The sequence below is a fragment of the Populus alba genome, chromosome 15, assembly GCF_005239225.2.
Source record: "Populus alba chromosome 15, ASM523922v2, whole genome shotgun sequence".
Lineage (NCBI taxonomy): Eukaryota > Viridiplantae > Streptophyta > Magnoliopsida > Malpighiales > Salicaceae > Populus > Populus alba.
In genome coordinates this window covers 4,426,240-4,434,952 of record NC_133298.1, presented here as the reverse complement: position 1 = coordinate 4,434,952, position 8,713 = coordinate 4,426,240, and positions in this window count along the sequence as shown.

Here is an 8,713-nt window from a genome sequence, read left to right as displayed (position 1 = left end):
ACGAAGGTCCTAATGAGTTGTGGACGAAGGCGTTGGGTACCATTGGTGGGGATTACAGGTTATGTGAGTTATGCTCCGACTTTAGTGGTAAGACAATTTGGGGGCATACAGTTTGTTCCCAGGACTATGGGAATTGCTCAATTCTTTGGTCTGTTCAAAGATCCCATGGCGAAAGAAGTTTTGGAGATCATCTAACAAGATTGGAAGCATCTAGTGTTGGTGAAAATAGAAGGTTTGAGAGATCCAAGTGTGAGCGAAGGATATGTAAAATGGAGAGCCTCAGCTGCTTCAGCCATGCCTTGCGCTATAGAGGAGCCTATTAAGGGGAAAGAGGTTAATATTGAAGATGATTTAGCTGCTTCAGCCATGCCTCGTGTAGAAGTCAAATCTCCTCAAACCATAGAGGAACCCCTCAAAAGAAAGAGGGTTAACGGTGAATTGAGAAGGCAAGTGGACAAACTAAGAATAGAGTTGAGCAAGAGCAGAAAGGACAAGGCGACGTTGGAAGGAATGATGCTAGAAGAGGATAAAAGGAGAACATTTCTAGATGAGCAAATACAGTCTAGAGATGCGAAAATAACCAAGCTTGAGTTAAAGTTGGTTGAGGAGAAGATTGCTAGGGAAAGAAGTGAGAAGGAGCTTAAATGGTTGAGTTTGGATTGGATGCAAAGTTGTTCTGAACTTGAAGCAATGGAGATGGACTTTAGCGATTGCCAAGAAAGTGCAAAATATTACCAAGAAAAATTTGTGCAAGTACAATTCGAACTAATGGATAGGATTAGGAGGTATAAGGATTTGAATAAGAAATATATAGAGTTGGAAAGCAAAAGGGGAGGATTCGAGGATGTTAAAGCAGAGTTAGCGGCCAAGAGGAATGAGATAAAAGTTACAAGGATAAAGCTCGACAAAGAACGTGAAAAGTCGAAGTATTTGGACGAGAAGCTAGTAGCAACGGAAAAGCACAAGGATCGAATCGACGCCAACAACATTGCTTTGAACAGAACAAACATGTTGCTCATAGAAAAAATGACCAAAACCGATGAGCAAATGGACGAAGCTGCTGCACATGCTCGAATTATTAGAATCAATGCACGGAATGTGGGAGGAGACATCATGCGCTATCGCCGAAGCCTAGCCGAAACCGATGCCTTTTTAGGGAAGATTGAGAACCGCGGCTTTGCTTTCTTACCTTTGGCTAAGGAGTTTATGGAGGAAAGAGATTAGCATGTTGTATTTCTAAAATGTATTCTTATCCAAGCATTAATGAAAAGGGCGTTGACTCATCTTCTTATGCAAAATCTGTCTCTTGGTGAACATGATTCTAGCAAAACGACTCGAAAGGCAGAACTTCTATCAAAGCAATGTGACAAGAGAATGCTTATAATGGGATGGTTATTTTTCGTTCACAATAAAACATGCATACATCCATCACAATCATACATTTTCTCATACATCTATGCATGCATCTCCAGATCATGAAACATAGGTCCCACATCCAGAGTCCACCAAACCCGGTCCAGATCAAGAATGGAAAACGAAGAAAGAGCTCAGTTAGAGTCACATTACCAGACCGAGTTGGAATCCGTGAAAAATGAAGTTTCCCGGTTGACCAATCTGCTTGAGCAACTTTTAAAAGCCAAGAATGGGGAGGGAACATCTACCCAACCACCTATAGGAGCACCATCGGCCCCTGTCCCGGGGGTATCTCAGAATATGGGGGCAGATTCAGCAACGGGGCAGCACTTTACACCTGTTATTCCCATTCAGCCCTCTCAAGCTCATATCACTGTAGATTTAACAGCCGAGGGGCCTTCCGATAATAGGTCCACGGGTTTTGTGAATGATGATAAGATATCAGCATTAGAAGAAAGGTTAAGAGCAGTCGAGGGAAATGATTGGTTTGACCCCATGCGAACGTCGGAAATATGCTTGGTACCTAACCTCACAGTACCAAAAGATTTTAGGATACCAGAGTTTATAAGGTATACTGGGTTGGAATGCCCAAACACTCACCTTCGATCTTATTGCAACAAGATGGCTGAAGTGATTCATGACGATAAGTTAATGATCTACTTTTTCCAAGACAGTCTATCGGGATCTGCGCTAAGTTGGTACATGAGGCTGGATAATGTCAAGATTAAGAAATGGAAGGACTTAGTGGAGGCTTTCCTAAAGCAATACAAGTTCAATTTGGAAATTGCTCCAGATCGAACGAGCCTCATGTCGATGGAAAAGAGAAGCCAAGAGTCAGTGAGGGCTTATGCACAAAGATGGAGGGACGAGGCCACGCACGTGCAACCCCCTTTGATAGAAACGGAGATGGTGACTTTGTTCGCCAATACATTCAAGGCACCTTACTATGAGCATTTAATGGGTAGCTCATCTCAACATTTCTATGATGTTGTACGTGTGGCGGAAAGAATCGAGCAAGGAATTAAAGCAGGGCGCATAGCGGAGCCTTTAGAGAAGAAAGGTTTTATGGGAAGGAAAAGAGAAGGGGAAGTTAACAATTTGGAAGGCGGGTATAAAGGCAAAAAAGTAAATTTCCACAGCCCACAAGCACCTACCTCTCAATCCCCACGCATAAACTTTAACCAATCTTTTTCACCTAACCGAACAAATAACCAACCAAACTATCAAAATCACTACCAAAGACCCCACTCAGGATACCCTTCAGAACAACTGCCGCCGTTACCCATGCCTTTGAAGGACATGTATGCCAAACTTTTAAGCATTGGACAAGTAGCTCCTATCCCTACACTACCGCTATAACCACCGTTCCCAATTTGGTACAAGCCCGATTTGACTTGCGAGTACCACGGGGGTAATCCCGGGCATGGGATTGAAACCTGCTATGCATTCAAGAAGAGGTTATTGGAGCTTATTAAGTTAGGATGGGTATCCTTCGAAGACAAGCCCAATGTTAATTCAAACCCATTGCCTAAACATGTTCCAAACAGTGGCGGAATAGGCATGATCGAAGTGGGAAATCAATGCAAGGTGTTGAAAGTGCCGATGAAAAGGTTGTACGACATGTTAGTACAATCAGGATTTCTAGCGGTGAAGGTGGTAAGCCAATTGGAGAGAGGTGACTACTGTGAGTTCCATGGAAGAGAGGGACATCACATTGAGGATTGCACCGAGTTTTGTGAAAAGATTGCTAAAATGTTGAGGATGGGACAATTGAGGATTGAACCAATGGAGAGCAGGTGTGAAGTAAGTATGATGGAAGGTCAAGATCAGATGGCAGGAGTTTGCAGGGTTCAACAGACTGCTAATGGGCCCCCAAGGCTGATCTTGGTTAAACCGTCCTGCACAAAAGAGAATCACAATGCCATGCTGTACAATTATGGGTATGCCTCCAACGTTCGAGCTCCTCTTCCTTTGTTCCAGACGGAGATAAGTGGTTTGACCAGAAGTGGTCGTTGCTTTACGCCTGAAGAGTGGAGGAAGGAAAAGGGTAAAGAAGTGGTAGATCCGGACAAAGCACCAGAAGTTAATAAGCCAGTAACGGAAGAGGAATCAAATGAATTTTTGAAGTTGATCAAGCATAGCGAATATTGCATAGTGGATCAACTAAAAAAGACTCCAGCTCGGATCTCCCTTATGTCCTTGATACTCAGCTCTGAGCCGCATCGAAATGCCTTGCAAAAGGTATTGAATGAGGCGTATGTACCCCAAGAAATTGAACATAAAACTATGGAGCATTTAGTGGGGAGGATCCATGCAACTAATTACCTCTACTTCACATCTGATGAGCTTGATGCTGAAGGTACCGGACACAACAAGCCTTTATACATCACGGTTAGGTGCAAAGACTGCCTCGTAGGGAAGGTGCTCGTCGATAATGGCTCGGCCTTGAACGTATTGCCAAAGCACATTCTGGAGGAAATGCCGATTGATGAATCTCATATGAAGCCAAGTACTATGATGGCCAGAGCATATGATGGCTCACCTAGGCCAATACTTGGGACTTTAGAAGTGGAGCTATATGTGGGACCGCAAATGTTCTTAGTGACACTTCAGGTTATGGATATTCACCCTTCCTATAGTATGTTGTTGGGAAGACCTTGGATCCACGCAGCGGGGGCAGTAGCTTCATCATTACACCAATGTCTGAAGTACATCATGAATGGGATGTTAGTAACCGTCAGGGCTGAGGAGGCAATAGCCATGACAAAGAATGTGGCTGTGCCTTTCATCGAAGCGGAGGATTGCAAGGATAACAATATCCATTCTTTTGAGATCGTGAACACTGACTGGGTACCAGAGAACACCGTGTTAAGAAGACCAAGGATCTCAGAAGCGGCCAGGATGGCAAGTCTATGTTTCTTGAACCGTGGGGTCCCACGTCGATATAACCTCGCTTGCGGAATACCAGAAGGGGTTAATCCGACAAGGAAGAGAAAGGCTGATCAAAGATTTGGGCTAGGATATCAACCTAACCAAGAGGATTATCGTTGGGCTGCTGATCGGAGAAGGACAAGAAGGATGGCTAGAATTAAAGGAAGAGATCTTGAAGAAGAACAGCTGGAAATCCCTCCCCTTAGCGTATCATTCTCAAGAGCTGCATACATAGTGCAACATGATAAGGGAGCTGAAAGCCTGGGTCTAGAGCTGGCAAATATGAGCATAAACACCTTGGAGGGAAAGGAGAAGGAAAAAGGTGATGCGAAAGAAATAGCGGGAAAAGAAGATGAAGTGCTGCCACAACTGACGATCCATACACTAGAAGAAGTCTCCGCCAAGACCTTTGTGCGCAAGTTGGCTCAAGGCGAAAAGTTCCAGAATTGGGTGACCCAAGAAGCTCCAATGGTTTTCAAAATGTAAACCAACTTTGTTTGCCTTAGAATGTTTTTGTCATTTGCTTATGCTTGCTTTATTTTCTCTAGTTGACAATCGAGGCTCATGATGTCAGCTAGATTCTATGTTTGTCATGGAGCCCACCTTTTCCCTTTGAATAAATGTGAGATCATGCACTTTTTCAAAAATTGTTTATTTATATATGCATTTACACCAAGCACTTCCCGCTTTCAGGAATCCTGAAAGCGGATCTCCTACAACATCACATACATCTAGCATCAAGAATAAATGGCCAAACTTGAACGAGCATGTAATATCTATGGAAGAAGAAGAGTGGGATGAAAGCAATATCAGTGAATTCACCAGGCTAGTAGAACAACAGGAACAGACTTGGAAGCCTGCCACCGAGGAACTCGAAACTATCAATGTGGGCAATGGTCAGCTCAAGAAAGAGTTGAAGATAGGTACCTTAATTACTTCTGAACAAAGGATAAAACTGATCACCCTATTACAAGAATATTCAGATGTCTTTGCTTGGTCATATGAAGATATGCCCGGTTTGGATACAAGTATTGTAGAACACAAGATACCGTTGGAAGAAGGGTATAAGCCAGTCAAGCAGAAACTGAGGAGGGCCCACCCGGACGTCTGGATCAAGGTCAAGGCAGAACTCGAAAAGCAATGGGATGCTGGCTTTCTAGAAGTAGTTAGATATCCGCAATGGGTATCTAACATTGTTGTGGTGCCTAAGAAGGAAGGGAAGATTAGAGTTTGTGTAGATTTTCGGAATTTGAATAGAGCTAGTCCTAAGGATGTTTTTCCTCTACCACACATAGATGTTTTAGTGGATAACGCTGCCCGAAGTTCCACTTATTCCTTTATGGACGGTTTTTCAGGATACAATCAAATAAAAATGGCTCCCGAGGATAAGGCGAAAACAACTTTCGTCACACCTTGGGGGACCTACTGCTACAAGGTCATGCCATTTGGGTTAAAAAACGCAGGTGCCACATATCAAAGAGCAATGGTGACTCTATTCCACGACATGATGCATAAAGAAATTGAGGTGTATGTAGATGATATGATCGCCAAGTCTAAAAAGGGACAGGATCATGTGGAAGTTTTGAGGAAGTTATTTGAGAGGTTGAGGAAGTATGAACTAAGGCTTAATCCTGCAAAATGTTCATTCGGAGTTAAATCGGGCAAGCTGTTGGGATTTGTGGTAAGCGATAGAGGTATAGAGGTGGATCCAGACAAAGTAAGGGCCATTCAAGCTATGTCATCCCCTAAGACGGAGAAAGAAGTAAGAGGATTCTTAGGAAGGTTGAATTACATTGCTCGATTTATAGCTCAGCTAACAACAACATGCGAGCCTATATTCCGACTACTAAGGAAAAAGAACCCTGGAACCTGGAATGAGGAGTGTGAGGAGGCGTTCAATAAAATCAAGCATTATTTACAAAATCCACCTTTACTGGTGCCTCCTGTATCAGGGAAACCTCTAGTATTATATCTAACCGTAACTGAAGTAGCCATGGGATGTGTATTGGGTCAGCATGATGAAACCGGAAGGAAGGAAAGAGCTATTTATTACTTGAGTAAGAAATTCACTGAATGTGAGTCCAGATACACGAAGATAGAAAAGCTGTGTTGTGCGTTGGTATGGGCGGCAAAGAGGTTGCGACATTACATGTTATACTATACCACTTGGTTGATTTCAAAATTGGATCCCCTGAGGTATATTTGTAATAAGCCTTTTCTCTCAAGTCGAATTGCAAGGTGGCAGGTTTTATTAGCAGAATATGACATAGTGTACATGACAAGGAAAGCCGTAAAAGGGAGTGCCATTGCAGACCATCTGGCCGATAATACTGTTGAAGATTACGAACCTTTGGATTTTGATTTCCCTGATGAAGATATATCGTCAATAGAAAAGGAAGAAGAGAAGACAGAGTGGTGGACCATGTTTTTTGACGGGGCAGTAAATGTATATGGTAACGGGGCAGGGGCGGTAATAATCTCTCCTAATAAGAAACAATACCCAGTTTCGGTCAAACTACATTTCGAGTGCACCAACAATACAGCTGAGTACGAAGCTTGTATACTCGGTTTAGAAGCGGCATTGGAGTTAAAGATAAAGAAGATAGATGTATATGGGGATTCAATGTTGATCATCTGCCAGGTCAAAGGGGAATGGCAAACCAAAAAGGAAAAGTTGAGGCCGTACCAGGAATACCTATCCATGCTAGCAAAGGAATTTGAAGAAATTAGATTCACCCATCTAGGAAGGGAGGGGAACCATTTTGCGGATGCTTTGGCCACACTAGCTGCTATGACTACCATTGACCTCAAATGCAAGGTACAACCGGTACACATTGATATTAGAAATGATCCAGCGCACTGTTGTTTAGTTGAAGGAGAGATGGACGGACAACCTTGGTATTACGATATCAAGAATCTTGTGCAGAATCAGGAATATCCGGTGGGAGCTTCTAAAATGGATAAGAAAACCTTGAGAAGGTTGGCTATAGACTTCTATTTAGATGGAGAGATTTTATATAAAAGATCATTTGATGGTACCCTGTTAAGGTGTTTGGATGAGGCAGACGCTAGAAAGGCATTAAGAGAGGTCCATGAGGGGATTTGCTCAACCCATGCTAGCGGGCACATGATGGCAAGGAAAATCCAAAGGGCTGGTTATTTTTGGATGACACTAGAAAAAGATTGTATCGACTATGTCAGAAAATGTCACAAATGTCAAATTTACAGTGATAAGGTCAATATGCCACCAGCTCCTCTGTTTAACTTAACATCTCCATGGCCTTTCGCGATGTGGGGAATTGATGTGATTGGACCTGTTAACCCAAAAGCGAGCAATGGTCATAGATTCATCCTCGTGGCTATTGACTACTTCACAAAATGGGTAGAAGTCGGGTCATTTGCTCATGTGACACAAAAAGTGGTGAAGAAATTTATTGAGAGAGATTTGATATGTCGGTATGGTCCCCCAGAACAGATTATAACTGATAATGCCCAGAATTTCAACGGCAAGATGATAATAGAGCTCTGCACTAAATGGAAAATCAAGCATTCCAATTCTTCGCCATATAGACCAAAGATGAATGGGGTGGTAGAAGCTGCTAACAAGAATGTCAAAAAGATTGTTCAGAAGATGGTAGTCACCTATAAGGATTGGCATGAGATGTTACCATTTGCCCTTCATGCATATCGCACCGCAGTTCGAACCTCAACAGGGACTACCCCATATTCTTTGGTGTACGGTATGGAGGCAGTGATGCCTTTGGAAGTGGAAATCCCATCGTTAAGAGTGTTAATAGATTCTGAGATAGAAGAGGCCGAGTGGGTCAGAGTGAGATACGAGCAATTGAACTTGATCAGTGAGAAGAGGATGGCCGCAATATGTCATCACCAACTTTACCAGAAACGAATGGCTAAGGCGTATGATAAGAAGGTTAGACCGCGTTTGTTTCAAGAAGGGGATCTAGTATTGAAGAAAATATTGTCATTACCAGGAGATGATCAAAGCAAATGGGCACCAAATTATGAGGGTCCTTATGTAGTAACAAAGGCATTCTCAGGAGGAGCGTTGAAGTTAGCTAGAATGGATGGAGAAGACCTAGCTCGGCCTGTGAATTCTGACTCTGTAAAAAGATATTACGCTTGATGTAGTTCCCTAAATTAATAAAGCAAAGTTTGGCCATTGATTTCTTTCCTTTTGTGCATTGATCTCACAACAATCATTTTTTGCATTAATCCCAACAGTGCATCTCCTCACTCATTTAAAAAGTTTAGCATCGACTGAACGAATTTCTTCTCTATATAAAAGCTCAAACTAGGATCACACCTCTACACTGGGGGCAATACAAGATGTTTTATGAAAAGTTTTTAC